The 25,697-nt window shown below is 44.7% G+C and overlaps 1 long non-coding RNA gene across 1 annotated transcript in view; it reads left to right on the forward strand.

The window, feature by feature from the left end:
* The first annotated feature begins 3,149 nt into the window (after positions 1-3,149).
* Positions 3,150-25,697, forward strand: part of LOC143818055 (uncharacterized) — a 71,294-nt gene continuing 48,746 nt past the window's right edge. The window contains exons 1-3 of the long non-coding RNA XR_013224286.1: positions 3,150-3,219; positions 3,310-3,470; positions 10,919-11,090. This is a non-coding gene — a long non-coding RNA (uncharacterized LOC143818055). The remainder of the gene's footprint in view (positions 3,220-3,309; positions 3,471-10,918; positions 11,091-25,697) is intronic.

Below are 25,697 nucleotides of genomic sequence, written 5' to 3' on the forward strand. Positions count from 1 at the left end.
AATAGCTGTAAGCTATAATCATCAACATTAACAAAAATAAACACTTGAAATACATCACGTATTTGCAATGACTATCTAATATATCAGTTTTACTTTTTGTATTGAAAAACTGAAATAAATTAACTTTTTGATGATATTCTAATTTTGAGAGATGCACCTTTATATAGTGTACTGGAAAATGGGAAAAAAATTCCAAGTGCGGTGAAATTGCCGAGCAAGTGCTATTCCACAATTGATTTTTGGGTTTTCTATTTACCATGTTCATTAAATACTAAAACTGACCTGCCATTATGATTTTACAGGTCATTTGGAGCTCGCAGATATCAAACATGTATAGGTTCTTTTTTTATTTATGTGGTGGAAAAAAAATCTAAATTTTGTAAGAAAACAAAAATGTTGCCATTTTTTGAGACTCATGGCATCTTCATTTTTTGGGATCTGTGGCTGGAAGAGGACTTACTTTTTGGGTACCAAGCTTACATTTTTATGGATACAATTTTGGGGTAGATATAATGTTTTGAACTGTTATTGCATTTTATTGCATTGTTGTGGAGACTAAAATAACGCAATTCTGGGGTTTTGATTTTTTTCTCGTTACAGAATAATTCACTTTATATTTTGATAAATCGAACAGCGATACCAAAAGTGTGCATTTTTTTTATTTTTTTCGGGTCTATTTTCAATGGCGCAAAAAAATGATTTCAACTTTTACTTTTTTTAAATATTTTTTAATTTTTTTCACTTTTTATTTGCTTTAATAGTCCCCTTAGGAGACTTTAAGCTGCAATTGTCTATTTGTCTGCGCCACACATAGTAGGGCTTCAGCCTTGCTATGTGTAGTATAAATCATGATCTCCTCGAGCTAGCATTCAAAGGAGATTTCCAATAACATACACGGGGTTGGGGTCTTCTGCTGATTCCTGGCTGTCATGACAACCTGTCGGCGCCTCGCAATCACATGACAGGGCCGCCAAAGGGTGTGTCTTATTACCCCCTTCCAGCTCGCATGAGTTAAATGCCGCTGCCAGATATTGACATTTAACTTGTTAGCAGCCGAGGCGTCTGTTAGAGACACATGTCAGCTGATCAGATCAGCTGTCATATGCAGGGAAAGATGTGGGCTCCAGGGTTGAGGGACAAAAACACTATCTTGGAGGTTCCTATAAGTCCAAGGTTATGAAGTGGTTAATGAAGACTCGCAAGCGGAGCCCATATCTTGTCCCCAATAGTTAAGGTACCTTCACACAAAACAACTTTCCAACGAGAATGACAACGATCCGTGACGTTGCAGCGTCCTGGATAGCGATCTCGTTGAGTTTGACACGCAGCAGCGATCTGGATCCCGCTGTTATATCGCTGGTCGGAGCTAGAAGTCTGGAACTTTATTTGGTCGCTAGATCGGCGTGTATCGTCATGTTTGACAGCAAAAGCAACGATGTCAGCAATGTTTTTACATGGAGCGTGAACGATAAGTGAGTCGCCGTTACGTCACTGGATCGCTCCTGCATCGTTCTGGAGCTGCTGTGTTTGACGTCTCTACAGAGACCTAAAAGCGACACTCCAGTGATCTAGTTTAGGTCGGATCGTTGTCTATATCGCTGGAGCGTCGCTTAGTGTAACGGTACCTTTAATGTCTGAAGCATTCAGCCGTTATCTGCCTCTAACAGCTGCAAGCTGAGCGAAGCTGTTAACCTGTTAAATGCCACAGTGACAGTGCACCAGTATGAAATGTACTGTTTTATCCCCTCATCTTTGCTGTGGCATTGCTGTATATAGCACAAGTGACCAGATGATCGCAGGTTCAAATTCCCTTAGGGGGCTAACGCCTGTTTCACACGTCAGTGGCTCCGGTACGTGTGGTGACAGTTTTTTCACGTACCGGAGAAACTGACTCACGTAGACACATTAAAATAAATGTGTGTCTGCACATGTCAGCGAGTTTTCACGGACCGTGTATCCGTATGCAAAACGCGGAGACATGTCAGTGTTCGTGGGAGCGCACGGATCACACGGACCCATTAAAGTCAATGGGTCAGTGTAAACACGTACCGCACACGGATGCTGTCCGTGTGCCATCCGTGTGCTAGCCTTGTGTGTTTTTCTTGTCATAGGGTTAAAATTGTAAAAATTGTTGCAGGACACGGACACACATACAGCACACGGACAGCACATGGACAGCACACGGACCTTAAGGGCTGTCCCACACGTCCAGATAATTCCGGTACAGGAAACAATCGGTACCGGAATTATCCGTGTCCATGTGCCCCTACGTTTCTTGTGTACATCAGTGTGGCACACTTGCGGCACACGTGTGCCGCCCGTGTGCCCACTGGGTACCACACGCACCGTGCTGGGTACCACACGTACGAGCATCTGGTGCTGAATCCGCGATTCATATGTTCCCTGCAGCAGCATTTGCTGCAGAGAAAATATGAATAATAGTGTTTAAAATAAAGATCTATGTGTCCGCCGCCCCCCCACCCCCTGTGCGCCCCCCCGCTGTTCAGAAAATACTCACCCGCCTCCCTCGCAGTGTTCTGTGCTGGCCGGCCCTTCTACTGTATGCGGTCACGTGGGGCCGCTCATTTACACTCATGAATAGGCGGCTCCACCCCTATGGGAGGTGGAGCCACATATTCATGAGTCTAATCGGCGGCCCCACGTGACCGCATACAGTAGAAGGGCCGGCCCCCCCTGCCCCCGTGCAGTGTAGAGGAGTGTAGAGGAGGCTCCAGGTTATTATGGGGGACCATGGGTGAAGAGCCCTCACCGGCTCCCTGTACTGTTGGTTTTTGCTGGGACGGGGGCCAGACAGAGATGGGACGGGGGTGTTTTTCAGATACAAAAATAGTGGTGGCGGAGAGTGCAAAAGAGGGGTGGCGGAGAGTGCAAAAGAGGGGTGGTTGAGAGTTCAAAAGAGGGGTGGCAGAGAGTGCAAAAGAGGGGTGGCAGAGAGTGCAAAAGAGGGGTGGCGGAGTAGTCATTATCTTTCAGTGCTGTTTGCTTTTCTAAAATATGCTATTGCAGATCACCCCCCTTTTTTTTGCTTCAGGATCATCCCTGCCTTTGGGATTCCAGGCGTGAGAGCTATCACGAGGGATTCCAGGCATGAGAGCTATCACGACCGTGATATGAAAGTGCGGGCCTGGGTGGATGTGTCCCAATCCCTCATCCCAAACCACTGGCAGCGTGCAGATTTTAAGGAACAAGAATTGCTATGTAAGTGCTCAGCACATGACATGCTATACTTGTTTTTTAAAATTTAAAAAGTGTGAAATTGATTTATGGATGTTTTTTCCTCCACTACAGTAAAATCCAAGACCAAGTGGGTATCTACAAGGGACAAATGGATGCATGAACTAAAGGCCAAAGCCAAGAGAGAGATCTGGAGAGGCTGGTGGAAAAGAAGACAAAATTTACAGATTCCCCAAACAGCTTAAATTTCTTATTCCTGTCCTTGGCATGCATGAGTAAGTATATATACAGTCATGGCCAAAAGTATTGACACCCCTGCAATTCTGTCAGATAATACTCAGTTTCTTCCTGAAAACGATTGCAAACACAAATTCTTTGGTATTATTACCTTCATTTAATTTGTCTTAAATGAAAAAACACCAAAAGAATTGTCCTAAAGCCAAATTGGATATAATTCCACACCAAACATAAAAAAGGGGTAGACAAAAGTATTGGCACCATTTGAAAAATCATGTGATGCTTCTCTAATTTGCGTAATTAACAGCACCTGTAACTTACCTGTGGCACCTAACAGGTGTTGGCAATAACTAAATCACACTTGCAGCCAGTTGACATGGATTAAAGTTGACTCAACCTCTGTCCTGTGTCCTTGTGTGTACCACATTGAGCATGGAGAAAAGAAAGAAGACCAAAGAACTGTCTGAGGACTTGAGAAACCAAATTGTGAGGAAGCATGAGCAATCTCAAGGCTACAAGTCCATCTCCAAAGACCTGAATGTTCCTGTGTCTACTGTGTGCAGTGTCATCAAGAAGTTTAAAGCCCATGGCACTGTGGCTAACCTCCCTAGATGTGGACGGAAAAGAAAAATTGACAAGAGATTTCAACGCAAGATTGTGCGGATGTTGGATAAAGAACCTCGACTAACATCCAAACAAGTTCAAGCTGCCCTGCAGTCCGAGGGTACAACAGTGTCAACCCGTACTATCCGTCGGCTTCTGAATGAAAAGGCATTGTATGGTAGGAGACCCAGGAAGACCCCACTTCTTACCCCGAGACATAAAAAAGCCAGGCTGGAGTTTGCCAAAACTTACCTGAAAAAGCCTAAAACGTTTTGGAAGAATGTTCTCTGTCAGATGAGACAAAAGTAGATCTTTGTGGGCAAAGGCATAAACATAGAGTTTACAGGAGAAAAAAAGAGGCATTCAAAGAAAAGAACATGGTCCCTACAGTCAAACATGGCGGAGGTTCCCTGATGTTTTGGGGTTGCTTTACTGCCTCTGGCACTGGACTGCTTGACTGCGTGCATGGCATTATGAAGTCTGAAGACTACCAACAAATTTTGCAGCATAATGTAGGGCCCAGTGTGAGAAAGCTGGGTGTCCCTCAGAGGTCATGGGTCTTCCAGCAGGACAATGACCCAAAACACACTTCAAAAAACACTAGAAAATGGTTTGAGAGAAAGCACTGGAGACTTCTAAGGTGGCCAGCAAGTCTAGAGTCTAGACCTGAATCCCATAGAACACCTGTGGAAAGATCTAAAAATGGCAGTTTGGAGAAGGCACCCTTCAAATATCAGGGACCTGGAGCAGTTTGCCAAAGAAGAATGGTCTAAAACTCCAGCAGAGCATTGTAAGAAACTCATTGATTGTTACCGGAAGTGGTTGGTCGCAGTTATTTTGGCTAAAGATTGTGCAACCAAGTATTAGGCTGAGGGTGCCTGTTATGACCCCAATGGCAGAGGGTCTCAGGAATAATTGCTAAGTCTGCAAACACAGAAAACCAGCTCATAGGGCAGTGGTAACTGGGCTGACCATATATCTAATCCTAGCACCACAAATACCAGCAGCCGGGGAACGTGCCTACGTTGATTCTAGACGTCTCGCGCCAGCCGGAGAACTAACTAACCCTAGAAGGGAAAAGAAAGACCTTTCTTGCCTCCAGAGAATAGACCCCAAAAGTTGGATACAAGCCCCCAACAAATAATAACGGTGAGGTAAGAGGAAAAGACAAACATAAGAATGAGCTAGGTATTAAGCAAAGAGAGGCCCACTAGCTAATAGCAGAATATAGAAAGATAACTTATATGGTCAGCAAAAACCCTATCAAAAATATCCACACTGGAAATTCAAGAACCCCCGAACCTTCTAACGGCCCGGGGGGAGAACACCAGCCCCCTAGAGCTTCCAGCAAGGTCAGGAATCACATTTAGTACAAGCTGGACAAAAATGAGAGCAAGCAAATAACCCAAAAAACAAAGAAGCAGGACTTAGCTTAATTTTGCACGAACCAGGACCAGCAGATAGGAGCAAACAGAATGTGTCTGATTACAACGATGCCAGGCACTGGACTAAGGATCCAGGAGGTTTATATAGCAACACCCCTGAACTAACGACCCAGCTGGGTGCAAACTGAGGGAAGAAAATCCCAGAGTCATATCACTAGTAACCACAAGAGGGAGCCAAAAAGTCTAATTCACAACAGTACCCCCCCCTTAAGGAGGGGTCACCGAACCCTCACCAAGAACACCAGGGTGATCAGGATGAGCAGCGTGAAAGGCACGAACTAAATCGGCCGCATGCACACCAGAGGCAACCACCCAGGAATTATCCTCCTGACCATAGCCCTTCCACTTGACCAAATACTGAAGCCTCCGTCTGGAGAGACGAGAATCCAAGATCTTCTAAACCACGTACTCCAACTCGCCCTCAACCAACACCGGAGCAGGAGGCTCAGTAGAAGGAACCACAGGCACAACGTAGCGTCGCAATAAAGACCTATGGAACACGTTGTGAATGGCAAACGAAACCGGAAGATCCAAGCGAAAGGACACTGGATTAAGGATTTCCAATATCTTGTAAGGACCGATGAAGCGAGGCTTAAATTTAGGAGAGGAGACCTTCATAGGAACAAATCGAGAAGACAGCCACACCAAATCCCCAACACGAAGTCGGGGACCCACACCGCGGCGGCGGTTGGCAAAACGCTGAGCCTTCTCCTGTGACAATTTTAAGTTGTCAACCACATGATTCCAGATCTGCCGCAACCTATCCACCATAGAATCTACCCCAGGACAGTCAGAAGGCTCCACATGTCCCGAGGAAAAACGAGGATGGAAACCAGAGTTGCAGAAAAATGGCGAAACCAAAGTAGCGGAACTAGCCCGATTATTAAGGGCAAACTCAGCCAACGGCAAGAAGGTCACCCAATCATCCAGATCTGCCGAAACAAAACACCTCAAATAAGCCTCCAGAGTCTGATTAGTTCGCTCCGTTTGTCCATTAGTCTGAGGATGAAAGGCAGACGAGAACGACAAATCAATGCCCATCCTAGCACAAAAGGATCGCCAGAACCTGGAAACAAACTGGGATCCTCTGTCAGACACAATATTCTCAGGAATGCCGTGTAAACGAACCACATTCTGAAGGAACACAGGAACCAGATCGGAAGAGGAAGGCAGCTTAGGCAAAGGCACCAAATGTACCATTTTCGAGAAGCGATCACATACCACCCAGATGACAGACATACCCTGAGACACCGGGAGATCAGAAATGAAATCCATGGAAATGTGTGTCCAAGGCCTCTTCGGGACAGGCAAGGGCAAGACAACCCGCTGGCACGAGAACAGCAAGGCTTAGCTCGAGCACAAGTCCCACAGGACTGCACAAATGACCGCACATCCCGTGACAAGGAAGGCCACCAAAAGGACCTAGCCACCAGATCTCTGGTGCCAAAAATTCCTGGATGACCTGCCAACACCGAGGAATGAACCTCGGAAATGACTCTGCTGGTCCACCTATCAGGAACAAACAGTCTGTCAGGTGGACAAGAGTCAGGTCTACCAGCCTGAAATCTCTGCAACACGCGTCGCAAATCAGGAGAAATGGCTGACAAAATAACTCCCTCTTTAAGAATACCAACAGGTTCTGCGACTCCAGGAGAGTCAGGCACAAAGCTCCTTGAAAGAGCTTTCAAGGCTTTCACATTCTTTGAACCTGGTAAATACGAGACCACAAAGTCAAAACGGGAGAAAAACAATGACCAGCGGGCCTGTCTAGGATTCAGGCGTTTAGCAGACTCGAGATACATCAGATTTGTGATCAGTCAAGACCACCACACGATGCTTAGCACCCTCGAGCCAATGACGCCACTCCTCAAATGCCCACTTCATGGCCAGTAACTCCCGATTGCCGACATCATAATTCCGCTCAGCAGGCGAAAACTTCCTAGAGAAGAAAGCACATGGTCTCATTACCGAGCAACCAGGGCCTCTCTGTGACAAAACGGCCCCTGCCCCAATCTCAGAAGCATCCACTTCGACCTGAAAGGGAAGTGAGACATCAGGCTGGCATAAAACAGGCGCCGAAGTAAACCGGCGCTTCAACTCTTGGAACGCCTCCACGGCTGCAGGAGCCCAGTTAGCAACATCAGAACCTTTCTTGGTCATATCCGTCAAAGGTTTAACAACGCTAGAAAAATTAGCGATAAAACGACGGTAGAAGTTAGCAAAACCCAAGAACTTCTGAAGACTCTTAACTGACGTGGATTGAGTCCACTCATGAATAGCTCGGACCTTGACTGGGTCCATCTCCACAGCAGAAGGGGAAAAAATAAACCCCAAAAAGGGAACCTTCTGTACTCCAAAGAGACACTTTGAGCCTTTAACAAACAAAGCATTCTCACGCAAAACCTGAAACACCATCCTGACCTGCTCCACATGTGAGTCCCAATCTTCAGAGAAAACCAGAATATCATCCAGATAAACAATCATAAATTTATCCAGATACTTCCGGAAAATATCATGCATAAAGGACTGAAACACTGAGGGAGCATTAGAGAGCCCAAAAGGCATCACCAAGTACTCAAAATGACCTTCGGGCGTATTAAATGCAGTCTTCCATTCATCTCCTTGCTTAATGCGCACAAGGTTGTACGCACCACGAAGATCTATCTTGGTGAACCACTTGGCACCTTTAATCCGGGCAAACAAGTCCGACAACAGAGGCAAAGGATACTGAAATTTAACAGTGATTTTATTCAGAAGCCGATAGTCAATACAAGGTCTCAAAGATCCGTCCTTCTTGGCCACAAAAAAGAATCCCGCACCAAGAGGGGAAGAGGAAGGACGGATATGCCCCTTCTCCAGAGACTCCTTGATATACGAACGCATTGCGGCATGCTCAGGTACAGACAGATTAAATAATCTTCCCTTGGGAAATTTACTACCTGGAATCAAATCTATGGCGCAGTCACAGTCCCTATGAGGAGGCAGAGCACTGGATCTGGACTCGCTGAATACATCCTGATAATCAGACAAATACTCAGGAACTTCCGAAGGAGTAGAGGAAGCAATAGACACCGGCGGGGAATCAGCATGAATTCCCTGACAGCCCCAACTTGACACAGACATTGCCTTCCAATCCAAGACTGGATTGTGGGTCTGTAACCATGGCAGACCCAAAACGACCAAATCATGCATTTTATGCAGAACAAGGAAACAAATCACCTCCCGATGTTCAGGAGTCATGCACATGGTCACCTGCGTCCAAAACTGCGGTTTATTTTCCGCCAATGGCGTAGCATCAATACCTCTAAGAGGAATAGGATTTACCAACGGTTCAAGAACAAAACCACAGCGCTTGGCAAATGACAGATCCATAAGACTCAGGGCAGCACCTGAATCCACAAACGCCATAACAGGGTAAGAAGACAAAGAGCAAATCAAAGTCACAGACAAAATAAATTTAGGTTGCAAATTACCAATGGCGACAGGACTAACAACCCTTGTTAGACGTCTAGAGCATGCTGATATAACATGTGTAGAATCACCACAGTAAAAACACAACCCATTCTGACGTCTATGATTTTTCCGCTCATTTCTAGTCTGAATTCTATCACATTGCATTAAATCAGGTGTTTGTTCAGACAACACCTCCAGAGGATTAGCGGTTTTGCACTCCCGCAAACGCCGGTCAATTTGAATAGCCAGCGCCATAGAATCATTCAGATTTGTAGGAATGGGGAAACCCACCATCACATTCTTAATGGCCTCAGAAAGGCCATTTCTGAAATTTGCGGCCAGAGCACACTCATTCCACTGAGTAAGCACGGACCATTTCCGAAATTTTTGGCAATACACTTCAGCTTCATCCTGGCCCTGAGAAATAGCCAGCAAGGCTTTTTCTGCCTGAATTTCAAGATTGGGTTCCTCGTAAAGCAATCCGAGCGCCAGAAAAAACGCATCAATATTTGCCAATGCCGGATCTCCTGGCGCTAGGGAGAAAGCCCAATCCTGAGGGTCGCCCCGTAAAAAAGAAATAACAATTTTAACTTGCTGAGCTGAATCTCCAGATGAACGGGGTCTCAGAGAAAGAAACAATTTACAATTATTCATGAAATTCCTAAACCTAAATCGGTCTCCAGAAAATAATTCCGGAATAGGTATTTTAGGTTCAGACATAGGACTACTGGTAACAAAATCTTGTATGCCCTGCACACGAGCTGCCAGCTGGTTTACACTTGTAATCAAGGTCTGGACATTCATGTCTGCAGCAAGCACAAGCCACTCAAAGGTAAAGGGGAGGAAGAGAGGAAAGAGAAAAAAAAAAAAAACTCAGAATTTCCTTTCTTATTATCCCACTTCTGCAATGCATTAAACATTCAATGTTGGCCTGGCATACTGTTATGACCCCAATGGCAGAGGGTCTCAGGAATAATTGCTAAGTCTGCAAACACAGAAAACCAGCTCATAGGGCAGTGGTAACTGGGCTGACCATATATCTAATCCTAGCACCACAAATACCAGCAGCCGGGGAACGTGCCTACGTTGATTCTAGACGTCTCGCGCCAGCCGGAGAACTAACTAACCCTAGAAGGGAAAAGAAAGACCTTTCTTGCCTCCAGAGAATAGACCCCAAAAGTTGGATACAAGCCCCCAACAAATAATAACGGTGAGGTAAGAGGAAAAGACAAACATAAGAATGAGCTAGGTATTAAGCAAAGAGAGGCCCACTAGCTAATAGCAGAATATAGAAAGATAACTTATATGGTCAGCAAAAACCCTATCAAAAATATCCACACTGGAAATTCAAGAACCCCCGAACCGTCTAACGGCCCGGGGGGAGAACACCAGCCCCCTAGAGCTTCCAGCAAGGTCAGGAATCACATTTAGTACAAGCTGGACAAAAATGAGAGCAAGCAAATAACCCAAAAAACAAAGAAGCAGGACTTAGCTTAATTTTGCACGAACCAGGACCAGCAGATAGGAGCAAACAGAATGTGTCTGATTACAACGATGCCAGGCACTGGACTAAGGATCCAGGACGTTTATATAGCAACACTCCTGAACTAACGACCCAGCTGGGTGCAAACTGAGGGAAGAAAATCCCAGAGTCATATCACTAGTAACCACAAGAGGGAGCCAAAAAGTCTAATTCACAACAGGTGCCAATACTTTTGTCTGGCCCATTTTTGGAGTTTTGTGTGAAATGATCAATGTTTTGCTTTTTGCTTCATTCCCTTTTGTGTTTTTTCATTTAAGACAAATTAAATGAAGATAATAATACCGAAGAATTTGTGTTTGCAATCATTTTCAGGAAGAAACTGAGTATTGTCTGACAGAATTGCAGGGGTGTCAATACTGTTGGCCATGACTGTACATCTATATGTATCCTCCATGTTGATGTTTGTTGTCTAGCTTCTCTAATTGTCTGTTCTCATTTGCAGAACTGAAGAAAGTCTTCCTGTGGAGTCCAGACACTCTCAGCAGCAGTCAAGCAGCAGTGTTGCAAGTACATCATTTGATTCCAGCGAACCAAGCATCATTTTAGAAGAGAGCTTGGAATGTACTGCAGAAAAGGTGGTCACTGTAGACATAACGAAGCAGCCAAGCACTAGTGTAGGTAGCTGTGCCAAGTGAAGAGCTGCTGCTGCTTCTGCTGCCGCTGCTGCACTGGGAAGACACAAAATAATCTGCAAAAACCTCTCGAATTGCAATTGCAGCTGCAGCAGGGCATCCAAAATTAACTTGCTGGTCCAAGGTGTTGATAGAGTTGTTTGATGGAAATTCCACAGAAAGCAAGTGGTCTTGGCTAACTTCATGTTGCCGAACACCACACACTCTTTTACAATATTTGTTGCACTCTCTGGTCCTACTTCCAAGCAGCTTATGAGTACACACCACTTTCCTGACAGGATCCCAAATGCACACTCAATGTTCCTTCGTACTCTAGTTAGTCTATAATTAAAGATCCTCTTCCGTGAATCTAAAGACCGTCGGGGGAAAGGCCGCATTACATTTGGGGAGAGTCCAAAACCCTCATCAGCAACCAGGACATATGGAAATTGGTGGATTGTGTAGTCCGGTAATGCAGGAGGTTCAGGGACATTTAATTGGTTGTTCTTCAAATGGTATTCAATTCGAGAGCAACCCCAGATCCTTGCATCAGATGTGCTTCCATAAGCCCCAATGCTGACCATAACAAAAATGTAATTGCGGTCAGCAATAGCCATGGCAACACAAGTCTCATTCATACTAAAATAAAGACAAGACAAAATTTTGTGGAATAAAATTGGCCGTGATGTTTATTCTTGGGTAAATTAAAACGTATCAGTAAAAATACCAATTGAACGATTCATATAAATAACCAAACATTCCAAGACTCCATTAAACAATCCACCCAGAAACTGGGTAATTTTCCCACAATATAAACATCACGACAAGGAAAATAGTACAAGGAGAGGGTGGGATCTTCTTTTCTTCAGCACTCGCCTCAGAATGCCTAAAATCTGCCATAACAGGCTTTAAATACTCCAGCAACTGCCCAGCAATGCACTGTCCACCAATGAGCAGCCGTTAAAAGGGCGCAAAAACCTGCTGGTTTAAACAAGTACTTCTAAAAATAACTCAAACTTGCCCAGCGCTTAGCCTCAAATTAACCCCTTAATAGAACTGTGGCCTTGACCTATTAATTGCCTGTGTGGCCATGTGACCCCCCCCCCCCTTATTCCCTATTTCTTACGGGGGGGACTGCCATGGCAACACAAGTCTCATTCATACTAAAATAAAGACAAGACAAAATTTTGTGGAATAAAATTGGCCGTGATGTTTATTTTTGGGTAACTTAAAACGTATCAGTAAAAATACCAATTGAACGATTCATATAAATAACCAAACATTCCAAGACTCCATTAAACAATCCACCCAGAAACTGGGTGATTTTCCCAAGAGCCTCTACTCAAGAGTTGAGGCCCCCCAAAAAAACACAGCCATTTTTCCACAATATTTTGTAAATTCAGGTTAAAAATGTCGAGGCCAATGTTAGATAAATGAATCATATCCTGGCGGTACAGCCCTGGTAAAAAACCTTCGAGGACGTCATGCCTAAAGAAAAATCCATTAACTAGAGGCAAGAATTTTTTCGTGCCTCTATTAACCCTCTTGCGAACTTTATCCATAAATCTGAGTTCTGGTGAATTCCATACAAGCTTGGGAATGATCTCGGAGAAAACGAAACCCGGATAAGGAAAAGATTGTCTAAGGGTAACAATATCAGAACGCATAATGGCTAGTAAGTCCAGGGTTTTTCATTTCCCGAGATCATTCCCGCCTGCATGAAACACAACCAAATCTGGGAATGGAAACAGATTAAAACATTTTTTAAATTCTAAAACCAAATTGAACCATCTCAGACCGCGAACTCCATGCAAGAAGATCTGCACCTTAGAGACATCGAAAGACAAATTTTCAGAGTAGCATCTTTGACACGCTTTCTTCTGGGCCCAATAAATGAAAGAGTGTCCGATGACCCAAATTATGAAGGGACCTGAAATTCAAATACAGATTAGTCATCATATAAATCATGCCGAATATAAAGTTTAAACCTCCCCGACTCCCATCGTCCAATTTGCCTGATTTGGGAGTCACAAAGGCCGGCCCTAGATGCCTCCGTCGCCGCTCCAATCCTGAAGGAATGAGATGTTATTCTAAGATGTTGTTTCCCTAAAAAACTCTCAAACACTTCTTCAAAATAAAATTAAATTGAAAAACTGTAGCTGGAGAACCGTCCTTATGCAAAAATAAAGGGCCCTCCTTTTTAGGTCTAACAAGCAGCCACTTCTTAATGTTGAATACTGGGCAAATCGCAGGGTCAGCAAAACAAACAATTTTCAAGCTTGATCCCCTGGCCAACTGATCTGTTTTGGACCTTCTAATGACTAAAATAATAAAATTGTCACTGACTTTTAAATCGAAAGCATCAATCCTGAGGGTTGAGATTTTTTACTTGATACCACCTCTCGTATGCGGAGGGCCCCAAAGAATGACAAACAAAATGCCGCATAAAATAAAGAAACCTCGTCCGATTCAGAACAAACTCGGCTTAGGGCCGAGCAAAGTTCTTTTAACAGCGGGAGAAATCGGACGTCTGCTGTCAGGCTGAAAGCTACTGCAGCGCCCCAGAGTCCTGGTCGTTGCAGTACTGATGCTCTGCCGCTAAGGGGGGCTATGGTACGTCTGATGGCACTGAAGGAGTTCACCTGACCAGGTATCACAGACACCAATACACTTCACAGTCTGGCCTCCAGGGGGAGCTAAGGGTGCAATGTAAAAGGCCACTCCTCACAATCTAGTAAAACTGGGGGTTAGATAGGAAGTTAGTCAGAAGCTGACTGGGTTGGAACCAGGCAACATCCTGTGGCAGAGGGTGTTGCAGGGGAAGATTCAGGGGGGTCCCTGTCAGGGGTGGGATCCTGACAGAGGCCTAGCGAACAGAAAGAATGTTACGGGACCGCGCCTGCACTTCATTGCGGCGGTACCCCAAGAAAGGACAAGAAGCGAGGTTTATTGTGCTGAGTGAGAAACGAGATCAACGCAACAAGGAGAAACACCAGTAGGAGTCGTGCTGTAAGACGAGGCAACATCCTACTGAGGCGCGCAGCCGGTGGCCGGAAACGCCGAGGAAGTATAGAGCTCCAGGCCTTACTTCAAACCTACGGCAGGACAGTCAGTTCTAGGCGGGCTGTCTCACCCAAAATCACCTAAGCAGACACAGGGGGCAACATTTGGAGAGGGGCGACTCTAGGGTCCCAGAAGACCTCCGAGCCTACCCGTCATACGGGTGCGTCCTAGCCATATCATCTGGGGGACGAAGAAGAACATCATAATCGGGTTGTGAGGAAACTTCAGAAACAGACAACAGTTGTGAGGACTATCCCGTAAGCACAGCAGGGAAGGACTACAACACACAAGCGCTAGAAGGTAGGCACAGATTTCCACCTGCAAAGGGAACTCTGGAGGTGCCATCGGACCGGCCAGACTCAGGTAGCCCGGTTAACTGTATTCCGGACTGAGGATCCTGAAGCCTTCAGTAAAGAGGTAAAGAGACTGCAACCTGGTGTCCTCGTTATTCACCGCGACCTGCACCACACCACGACATCATCACATTCTCAACTTTCACTGGATGCCCCTCAGCAGGGTTACGGACCGAGCCTAGCCACCGTGACAACCCCAGACCTGAGACCCAGAGGCCTGGTATCGGGTGCCCCTCAGCCCTGCGGCAGTGGGGGCGCTCCACTACCTTTCTTGTAGCCTTTCAGAAGTTGCTTAATCGAAAAAATTGAAACTAAAGACGATTTGCCGCCAAGTCTAAGGAAAAATGAGACACCCGCTAAGTGTTTGGTTATGGCAGAATACGAAAGGCCCTGAATAATTAAAGACTCTGCGAATTTTAAACCGGAAATGGGGCTGGCAACGTTAGGATTAAAAAGATGTAAATTACAAAATTCAGTCCACGATTTCCATGCAGCCGAATAACTGGCCCATGATCGAACAGATAATGAATTTTTAATAAGCTGAGGGATCAAATTGGAATCACTTCCCAAATAGACTGGGGGCAGGGTGTCGCTTCTGGGTCCGCATCTGGCACCTGCAAACGAAAGAGCGACCAATGATGTTCACGTAGTGCATCGGCCGCCGAGCTCCATTTGCTTTTGCCAGAATATGCTTTCAGCCAAATATTGGATTTAAGAAAAACCAGTACCAGTTGTCTTAATAAGCAGGAAACCCATTTGTTTTTTGACGCTAATGTGTTAATGGAAAAAATAACCCCCGGGTCCATAGATAGAATACTTATTCTCGAGTTTTGCATACCATACCCCCACAGGGAAATGGCAACAAAAATGGAAGAAATTTCCAGAACCATTGTGTTCCTGGTAATACCGTATACAACCCATGCCTTAGGCCAACGCTGCGAGATCCAATGTATTGAAAAAAGAATGCCACAACCGGAAGAACTATGTACTGAGTAAATAAATGGAAAAGAATCTGAAGAGACAAAAGGGGATTGCAAACAAGCTTTGCCGTTAAAGTTAGCAAGAAAAGAGAGCCAAATTTTGGCATCTTCTCTTACTTCCGAACCGATTCTAATGTGTGAATTAGGGGATGAAAAATATCGTGTAGAAACATAAAGGTGCCGAGAGAATGCCCGGCCAATTGGTATAATCCGTAAAGCAAAATTCAATAAACCTAATAAGAACTGTAAGTCCCTTAGGGTGATTTTCTGCTTAGAAAGAAAATTATTCAATGCAGAAAGCAATTTGGTAATTTTGTCTTCAGGCAGTCTACATTCCATATTAGAGGAAGCCAAAGTTATCCCCAAAAATTCAATAACTGTGGAAGGGGGAACTGTTTTTTCATCAGCGACAAAAAGTGTCTACCCATGCCAATAAAATTATTCAGCGTATGCAGGCACTTAGAAGAGGAAGGAGGACCTATGAAAAGAAAGTTATCAAGGTAGTGTAATATACCAACCTCTGAAGATTGACACTCCAAAACCCACTTCAAAAAGGAGGAAAAGCTCTCAAAATAAAAACAGGAAAGAGAAAACCCCATGGGAAGGCATTTGTCAAAGAAAAATTCATTCACAAAATGAAAACCCAAGGAAGAAAAACCATCAGGGTGAACCGGAAGGAGTCTGAAAGCAGACTTAATGTCAGATTTGGACATCAAAGCTCCGCTTCCGAACTGCCTTAGTAAATCGATCGCCACATCAAATGATGAATAAGTAACGGAACAAGCCGTTTTATCTACTTCATCATTTAATGAAGCACCAGGAGGGTACGACAGGTGATGAATGAGGCGGAATGAGCCAGCCTCCTTCTTAGGGACTACACCCAATGGAGAAATTCTGAAATTCTGAAAAGGTGGGGAAGAAAAAGGGCCAGTCACTCTGCCTAGTAACAATTCACCTGAAATTTTTTCTCTAACTACCTCAGGATGTATAAAAACGGAGTGTAAATTTTTGACAATTTTACAGCCAGACACCTGAAATGGAGGAATGAAAAAGCCATTACAAAAACCATTGAAAAGCAAATCACTGGTCACTTGATCTGGATAATGGTTTAGCCAAAAAGCCAATCTTTCCACCATCACCGGGGTCTGTGCCTTTTGCATTAGCATCCTTAGATGAAGACTGGGTTTGCTTATTAAAGCATTTGGAAATGGGGTGTGAGTATCCACAAAAGGAACACTCATGACGGAACCTGCAACTACTACCCCATTTACACACGGATTTGTTAAATGCGAAGCAAAAGCCTTTCTTCGGTTGAGATGTGGACGGTGATCTATTAGAAAATTGTCTCTGAGGAAGCATTAAATTTAGCCATAGACCCATATCTTTGCTACCCCAAATCACCTCAGGATGTACCGCTAATTTTTGGTGGAAAGCTTCATCATAATTCAACCAAGCAAATCCGCCAAAATTTCGGTATGCTTCCAGGATAATGTCAACATGCTGGAATAGTTTACTACATAAATGAGGGGATTTCTCACCGAGAACAGCTGCATAAATAGAGAAAGCCTGAATCCAATTATTGAATGATCTAATCGAACCACGTTTATCGTCCGGTACAATTTTATCATCCTTTTTATCCAACTTACCCAGCTGTTCTCTACGAGGGAGGAAAGTGAATAAATCAACATACTGGTTGCTCCATATAAGCTCTTTCGTGGAAGAGCTCAGGTGGAAACCAAGGGGGGAGAGCTCACACATAAGGGCTTCTTTAAAAGTGTTTCTAGGAGGAATAGGAACTAAAGGCGAATCGCTAGCTAAGGCTATAGTAGGGTGTACGGGTGAAGCAGCTTTAAATGCATCATCCAAAGCCTCAGTAATGACATTCTTTAGCAAGTGTTTAAGATCTATATTACATAAAGGTACCGACACAGGAAAGCTCTCACCCCTTCCATGATGTCTGTCGTCTGGAGATCCATCAGGCGTGCAGCCTGCGCTCAAGCCTTCCGTGTTAGGCGAGCGCATCTCTGCACATATAGGAGGCCTGTCTTCGGGGTCCCTGCTGTGGGTGGGTCGTAGACTTGGAGGTGCTTCCTGATGTGCACTCACTGTGGACAAAGGAACCACCCGGGACTTCAAATTTGGCGCCGCAGGCAGCGGCTCCTGATGACGCCGCCGACGCGTCTTCTTGCCGATGTGTGAAGTCTCGCGCCGGGCTGCGAGACTTCCTGGAAGATGGTGGGTGGGACTTCCTGCATGATTCTGTCTGCCGGCTGGAATGTGAAGACACCGAGGAAGGAGAATAAGCAGTCCTGGGCTTCCGTCTTCGACCGCTGCTGTGGAAACTCGGCGGGGATACCGGAGGAGGAGTCGGCTGGAGCTGTGGTAAGCATGGGTTAGCAGGAGGAGGGAAGGCTTCCGGAGCTGCTGATATAGGCTTTACAGCAAGGCAGCTCCTCAGCCATTCCGCTCCATCCTCTTCCCCAGCCCTTGACAGGATCTTCTGAAGTAAATCTTCCATGGAGCGGAGATCTTCTTTTCTTCAGCACTCGCCTCAGAATGCCTAAAATCTGCCATAACAGGCTTTAAGCCCTTACTGACCTCGGACGTACTATACCGTCCGAGGTCAGCTCCCCTGCTTTGATGCAGGGCTCCGCGGTGAGCCCGCATCAAAGCCGGGACATGTCAGCTGTTTTGAACAGCTGACATGTGCCCGCAATAGGCGCGGGCAGAATCGCGATCTGCCCGCGCCTATTAACTAGTTAAATGCCGCTGTCAAACGCAGACAGCGGCATTTAACTACCGCATCCGGCCGCCCGGCCGGATATGACGTCATCGCCGACCCCCGTCACATGATCGGGGGTCGGCGATGCATCAGGAAGGTAACCATAGAGGTCCTTGAGACCTCTATGGTTACTGATCGCCGGTGGCTGTGAGCGCCACCCTGTGGTCGGCGCTCACAGCACACCTGCAATTCTGCTGTGTAGCAGCGATCTTATGATCGCTGCTGCATAGCAGAGCCGATCGCGTTGTGCCTGCTTCTAGCCTCCCATGGAGGCTATAGAAGCATGGCAAAAGTGAAAAAAAAAAAGTGAAAAAAATAAAAAAAAACATAAAAGTTTAAATCACCCCCCTTTCGCCCCAATCAAAATAAATCAATTAAAAAAAACCAAACCTACACATATTTGGTATCGCCGCGTTCAGAATCGCCCGATCTATCAAAAAAAAAAGCATTAACCTGATCGCTAAATGGCGTAACGAGAAAAAAAATCGAAACGCCAGAATTACGTTTTTTTGGTCGCCGCGACATTGCATTAAAATGCAATAACGGGCGATCAAAAGAACGTATCTGCACTGAAATGGTATCATTAAAAATGCCAGCTCGGCACGCAAAAAATAAGCCCTCAACCGACCCCAGATCATGAAAAATGGAGACGCTACGAGTATCGGAAAATGGCGCAATTTTTTTTTTTTTTTTTTTAGCAAAGTTTGGAATTTTTTTTCACCACATAGGTAAAAAAAAACCTAGTCATGTTAGGTGTCTATGAACTCGTACTGACATAGAGAATCATAATAGCAGGTCAGTTTTAGCATTTAGTGAACCTAGCAAAATAGCCAAGCAAAAAAACAAGTGTGGAATTGCACTTTTTTTGCAATTTCACCGCACTTGGAATTTTTTTTCCCGTTTTCTAGTACACGACATGGTAAAACCAATGATGTCGTTCAAAAGTACAACTCGTCCCGCAAAAAATAAGCCCTCACATGGCCAAATTGACGGAAAAATAAAAAAAGTTATGGCTCTGGGAAGGAGGGGAGTGAAAAACGAAAACGGAAAAACGAAAAATCCCAAGGTCATGAAGGGGTTAAATACTCCGGCAACTGCCCAGCAACACACTGTCCACCAATGAGCACCCGATAAAAGGGCGCAAAAACCTGCTGGTTTAAACCAGTACTTCTAAAAATAACTCAAACTTGCCCAGCGCTTAGCCTCAAATTAACCCCTTAATAGAACCTATTCATTGCCTGTGTGGCCATGTGACCCTCCCCCCCTTATTCCCTATATCTTACGGGGGGGGGGGGGGGACTGCCAATTAGTACAATTGAAAAATAATGTTTATAATTGAAACATTTGGAACCAGAGAAGGCTGTTTTTTTTATCCTGGATATACTTCCCATCCAGCACACCGAAGCAGTGTGGAAACTGTGCATTTGTTGGAAGTCTGCTGCTATAGCTAGCCAGTCTTGCTGCTTTGGTGGAGCTAAAACAATTTCCTTTAGCCGCACCCACAATACCAAACAGGTATGTGCAACTATCTTGGACACTGTAGTAATCCCTAACAGGAACTCAAAATGAAGGGCCGAAAAAGAGTTGCCTGTTGCAAGGAATCTGTAATTTTTAAAAAAGGGGGAGGTAGACATTAGTAATCTATAATGAAACATTAAAAGCCAAAAGCTATTAAAAAAAGGTTGTCATTACCTCAATGGCACAATAAGCCTCTGTTCCGGAGAAATGCAGCGACGCATTCTGGTATCCTTGAATGTTATCCAGGGCCGCACCTCTGACAACAGCAAATCAAAAGTCGCCACGGACATACGGCAGTATGTAAAGAATTTCTCCGGGTGCTGACGCAGGTCACTGTATAGTGTATGGAAATGACCCCTCAACGAACGCTGCGACAGAATTCGGTGCACCCACAGCCTCCTTGGTGCAAGTGCAGCTGCTGCTGCTCCTCTCGGCTCATGCTCTAAATGCTGGTTAAGCAACCAACACAGAATCACATCATCTTCAAAACGCCTCGACATGTTCAGAAAACTGAAATCCAAAGTTTGCAATGAACAAAGGACACAGAGCTCTGCACACTGTGAAGACCAGAAGAAAATGGCACTGGAGAAAGGCGGATCCTTTGTTTGAGGTTTTTTTTCTTTTTTTTATTGTTCCATTAGTGACAATTTCTGGCCTTTATTTTTTTTTCATCTTTACTTACAATTTCCTCCCCCTCCCTACTTTTCAAAACCTAGTCCAAACCAGAAAAATGGCGACCCGAGAAGATTTGTGGGGCCCGTTTTTGCGGCAGACCGTGAAAATTACGGTAATACGACCGCAAAAAAGGCCCGCAAAAACAGGCTGCAAAAAACGCGGCAAGTGTAAAAGAAGCCTTATTGTAAAAATGATTTTAGCCAAAAATCAAACAAAAGATAAACATTATCCAATTACTTTGACTGCTAGAAAAAAATGCACCTTTCAAATGTTTTTTTCAACAATGCACTTTTTGCCCGATCGTATTAGATCTTATTAATATTGAATGATGAGCAAAACCTTTAGTTAAACCCTTGACTGTGCCCAGTTTGCAGCTTCAGCAATTAAAGGTAAAAATGTGCTTAGTGCATAAGCAGAAGCAAAGATTCAAAGTTCAAACTCCTTCAATCCTAAATTCCTTGCACCTTCATTTAGCTTTGTTTTTCTCTGAACAGTGCTTAGGTTAGCTGTGTCTTAAATATTTCATGACATGACAGATAACATTTATTTAAGTATAAGGCTGGGATCACACATGCGAGAAATACGGCCGAGTCTCGCATATTAATACCCGGCATTGCCGTCGTCACTCAGGAGCGGAGCGTGCGGCTGCATGTATTGCTATGCAGCCACACGCTCCCCTCCTGAGTGACGGCGGCAATGCCGGATATTAACATGCGAGACTCGGCCGTATTTCTCGCATGTGTGATCCCGGCCTAAGGCTGCCGTCACACTAGCAGTATTTGGTCAGTATATTACCTCAGTATTTGTAAGCCAAAACCAGGAGTAGTTGATAAATGCAGAAGTGGTGCATATATTTCTATTATAATTTTTCTCTAATTGTTCCACTCCTGGTGTTGGCTTACAAATACTGATGTAAAATACTGACCAAATACTGCTAGTGTGACGGCAGCCTGAGACCTTATTCCATATTTCAGGTTTTTTAGGTCAGTTTTTCCTCAGAATTTATAAGCCAAGATCAGGAGTGGAACTTAAAGGGACTCTGTCACCTGAATTTGGAGGGAACAATTTTCAGCCATAGAGGCGGGGTTTTCGGCTGTTTGATTCACCCTTTCCTTACCCGCTGGCTGCATGCTGGCTGCAATATTGGATTGAAGTTCATTCTTTGTCCTCCATAGTACACGCCTGCGCAAGGCAAGATTGCAAGGCAAAAACTGACCAAAAAATTTGCACATGTGAATAAGGACTTAGGCATTAACACTGGATAAAAAGATCAAGATGTGTGGGTAGGTGTTGGCTGTGTTACGACAACTCCTTCTCAATCAGAATGTTTACCCCACTTAAAATAAAAACATACACACTCACCTCCGGTCCCGATGCCATTCCAGCTGTGTTAGCACTCACATTCCCAGGGCTGATGTGAGGTTGTTATGTCACATGAGCTCTGCGCCCAATCAGTCCCAGCATCTCTGTCCTCGCCTTTGGACAGTAATCAGCTGTAGCTCTCTTCGTCTTGACTACTTATACGTCGGAAGGCGAAGACAGTGACAACAGCACGGACACAGTGAGCACAAAGAAGTGATATCAAATCTCAGGGAAATTGATTGGAAAGGGAAGAGATGACTCCCTCTTTTATCATGACTTTCAACAGTATCGGCATCCAGCTTGCTGTGCAAAAAAACAAGCCCTCATACAGCTCTATCAATTGGGTTTTTCTTTTCACCATCTATTTGGTAAAGTAAATAACATTCAAAACTACAATACATTCTGTAAAAAACATGTCTTCCTATGCCAATGTCAGAAAAATAAAAAAGTTATGATTCTCAGAGGAAGAGGAGGAAAAATCAAAAGCACAAATATGAAAACTAGCCCAATGAGAAGGGGTTAAATCACAACTGTATGGAGAAACCATTGATTGATGCATAGTATTTATCAGTGACATACAGACAATAGCGGCAGGCTACACAGCCACTATGGGGCCTGCGAGGAAGGACCGGGCCCCCCGCTCGTCATCGCATATTCTACTGTATCGGCATCCTGGATATTTATACAGTTATAAGTATTTATCAACGAGGGAGCCGTCTGTTCCCCCATCATTTCCCCTGAGATCTGATGTCACTTTACCGCGCCCACTGTGCTGAGCAGTGAAGACAATGCATCAGAACGCTGGCTGCAGAGACCAGAGCAGCAGTGTAACATGGAGGGGACATGAGTATTTTATTTACTTCATTTATAAATCACTGAGTACATTGTGGTGGCAAAAATTCTATATGGAGTACTATGAGGTGGTGCATTATACTATGTGGAGGTCTATGGAGGGTGCATTATACTATATGGAGGACTATAGAGAATGCATTATACTATATGGAGGACTACACTGGGTGCATTATACTATATGGAGGACTATAGGGGTGCATTATATAACATGGAGGACAATGGGGGATGCATTATACTACCTACTTGGAGGACTATGGGGTGCTTTATATTATATGAAAGACTATGGGTTGCATTACACTGTACAGAGAACTCTGGGGTGCATTGTACTATATTGAAGGCAATGTGGGGCCCATTATACTATATCGAGGATGATGGGGAGTGCATGATATTATATGGAGGACTATAGGGAGTGCATTATGCTATATAGAGGACTTTGGAGAGTACATTATACTACATAGAGGACTATGGGGACTGCATTATGCTATAAGAAGGACTATAGGGCTATAATATACTTTTACTACTGTATATGGAGGACTATTGTGTGCATTATACTACATGGAGGACTATGGGGAGCATTCTAATATATGGAGGACTATGGGGTACATTATACTATATGAAGGATTATGGGGTGCATTAGACCATATGGAGGACTTTGGGAAGTGCATTATGCTATATGGAGGACTATGGTGAGAGCATTATGCTTTATAAAGGATTATGGGGATATATTATACTATATGGAGGACTATGGGGTTGCATTAAACTATATTGAGGGCTATGTGGGATGAATTATACTATATGGAAGGTCATGAGGGGCCATTACAATATTTGGAGGCTATGAGGTGGACATTATACTATTTGGGGGGCTATATGAGGTCATTATAATATTTGGAGGGCAATGTGGGTGCCATTATAATTGGAGGGCTGTGTGGGAGCTATTATACTGTTTGCAAACAACTATGCAGTGTGAATGTTTTTGTAGGGTCCATTATACTGTGTGGGGGGCTTTGTGGAGGCCATTATACTGTTTGGAGGGCTAATGGGGGCCATTATAAAGTGTGGAGAGGTTTGGGGCCATTTTAATGTATGTAGGCCTATTAGATTGCATGGAGGTCTGTGTTGTGATCTCCATATTTTGCTGGGGCAGAAGAGGGGGGTACAGTATCGTCATCATAAATGCATGTGGAGGGTACTGTTGAGGAATTCATTGTGAGTATATTATGCAGTATTTGTGGGACGCTTTTGTTGGCATCAAACTTTAAGAGTGCAAAGAAAGGGGAATCTAGGGCTTCAGTAGATTCCCTCTCTCAGTGTGTTGAGTGACAGCTCAGCCATCCAATCCTGGATAAGGGTGTGGTGAGCTGTTAGCATTGTGATAGACAGCTCAGCCATCCAATCTGAAGCTTGGGCATGCTGAGCTATCAGTGTGGTGAGTGACAGTGCAGTCGCCCAATCAGGGCCTGTGCGTACTTGGTTTCCTACAAGTGTCTCCTGTTCATAATGACTCCTAGGCTATTTAGCTGGCATTCTGCCTCTTATCTCTGTCAGTTGTAGCTCTTTTCAGTTTGGGATGCGGTCTGTACTTTGAGTTCTAGTTTTTTGATCTTTGTTGACTGACCTTGGATTTGTGTTTGGACAGCCGTCTGCCTAATCCTTTTAATTTGATCTGCTACCTTCTTGGAATTCTGGCCCCAGACTGTGAGCTGAGTACACCTTTGCCTCAAACCTCTATTTATGACATACCCTCCTGGCTTTTGACCTCAGACTCTCTGACTTCGCAACCTCATGGTGTGTCCGTAAGTAGTGACTAGCATCACGAGTAGGAGGAAAATGCTGCAAAGATGTGAGATATGCTCTTTTCTTACCCCACCGAATATTCTATTTTTTTTTTTTGGGGGGGGGGGTCGCAATAAGAACCTCTGCTGTAGGGCCCCATGATTTCTATGTACGGCTTTGGTATTTAACAGTGTTTGTTATGAGAAAAAGAATCCTATGCAATTCCAGCAAGTCCCAAAACACAATATGTTCATCATGTAAGAGGGTGGTGCTGGTATGGATAATAAGTAACACGCTGTCACTTTAAGAGGCTGCATCCCCTTGTCTGATGTGATGGTATGTTCTACTGTTTTCCCCTACTCTTGTTTTTGCTATGAACTGGTCGGTGCTGTGGAGAGGGGGTGGAGCTGAGCAGCGAGAGGAAGAAGAAGTGTTTTGAGAGGGAACTGAGAGAACTGTGAGCTGTTCTGCCAGCAAGGAAGAATCGTTGGCTGCAAGAAAGACTACACAGCTTGAGACGAACTGCGATTGTTAAATAGACTTTCCCGGTTACAGCGAAGGGTGGCTGTTCTGCGCTGGTTGGTGTAGCCACGAAGATACTGAAAAGGGGACTTACGGTTTCCAGGAGCAAAGAAAGACCACGCTTTACAGAGCCGACAGGAATCTGTGTGCACCACCGTTTAGGACTTCGGGGGCCCCCTGGGACTGGACCTGTGTCCCCAACATCACCGTGAGTCTGTTCCTGTCTGGTGCAGCAGTTAGGGCCTAGTACAGGCTTCAGTAGTTAGAGCTTGGTAGCCATGCGGCCTGCGTAGTAAAGGCCAGGGAGATTATATGCAGAGTAGCAACGATATATGTTTTATTGTGTAAAGTTGCTTGTGAGATAGATTCTGAGTTTGCAATTGCTTAAGCACTGTGCTATTTACAGACAAATTGACTCATGTGCATTATCTTTTGTTATTGTAAACCCCTGTTTGCACCTTCCTTGTCCTTTCCATTTTCTGTTTCCCAATAAATCTATCCTTTGTTGTTTGCACCTCATCTTGTGCACAGTAGTCTTCCTGCACCGTGGTGGTCCCCCGGCCATCGCTTCAAGTGGCGCTGCGAGCAGAGTACTGTCATCAAGATGGAGGCAGCAGACAGCAATGGCGGGAATGTTAAGGACACTCCCTATGGGCACCATATTTAGTGTGCTCCCAAAGTTTGACGGCAAGAATATGCCACTGTCCGACTGGGTGTCCCGGCTGCAATG

Source organism: Ranitomeya variabilis, chromosome 3 (genome assembly GCF_051348905.1).
Source record: "Ranitomeya variabilis isolate aRanVar5 chromosome 3, aRanVar5.hap1, whole genome shotgun sequence".
Classification (NCBI taxonomy): Eukaryota; Metazoa; Chordata; class Amphibia; order Anura; family Dendrobatidae; genus Ranitomeya; species Ranitomeya variabilis.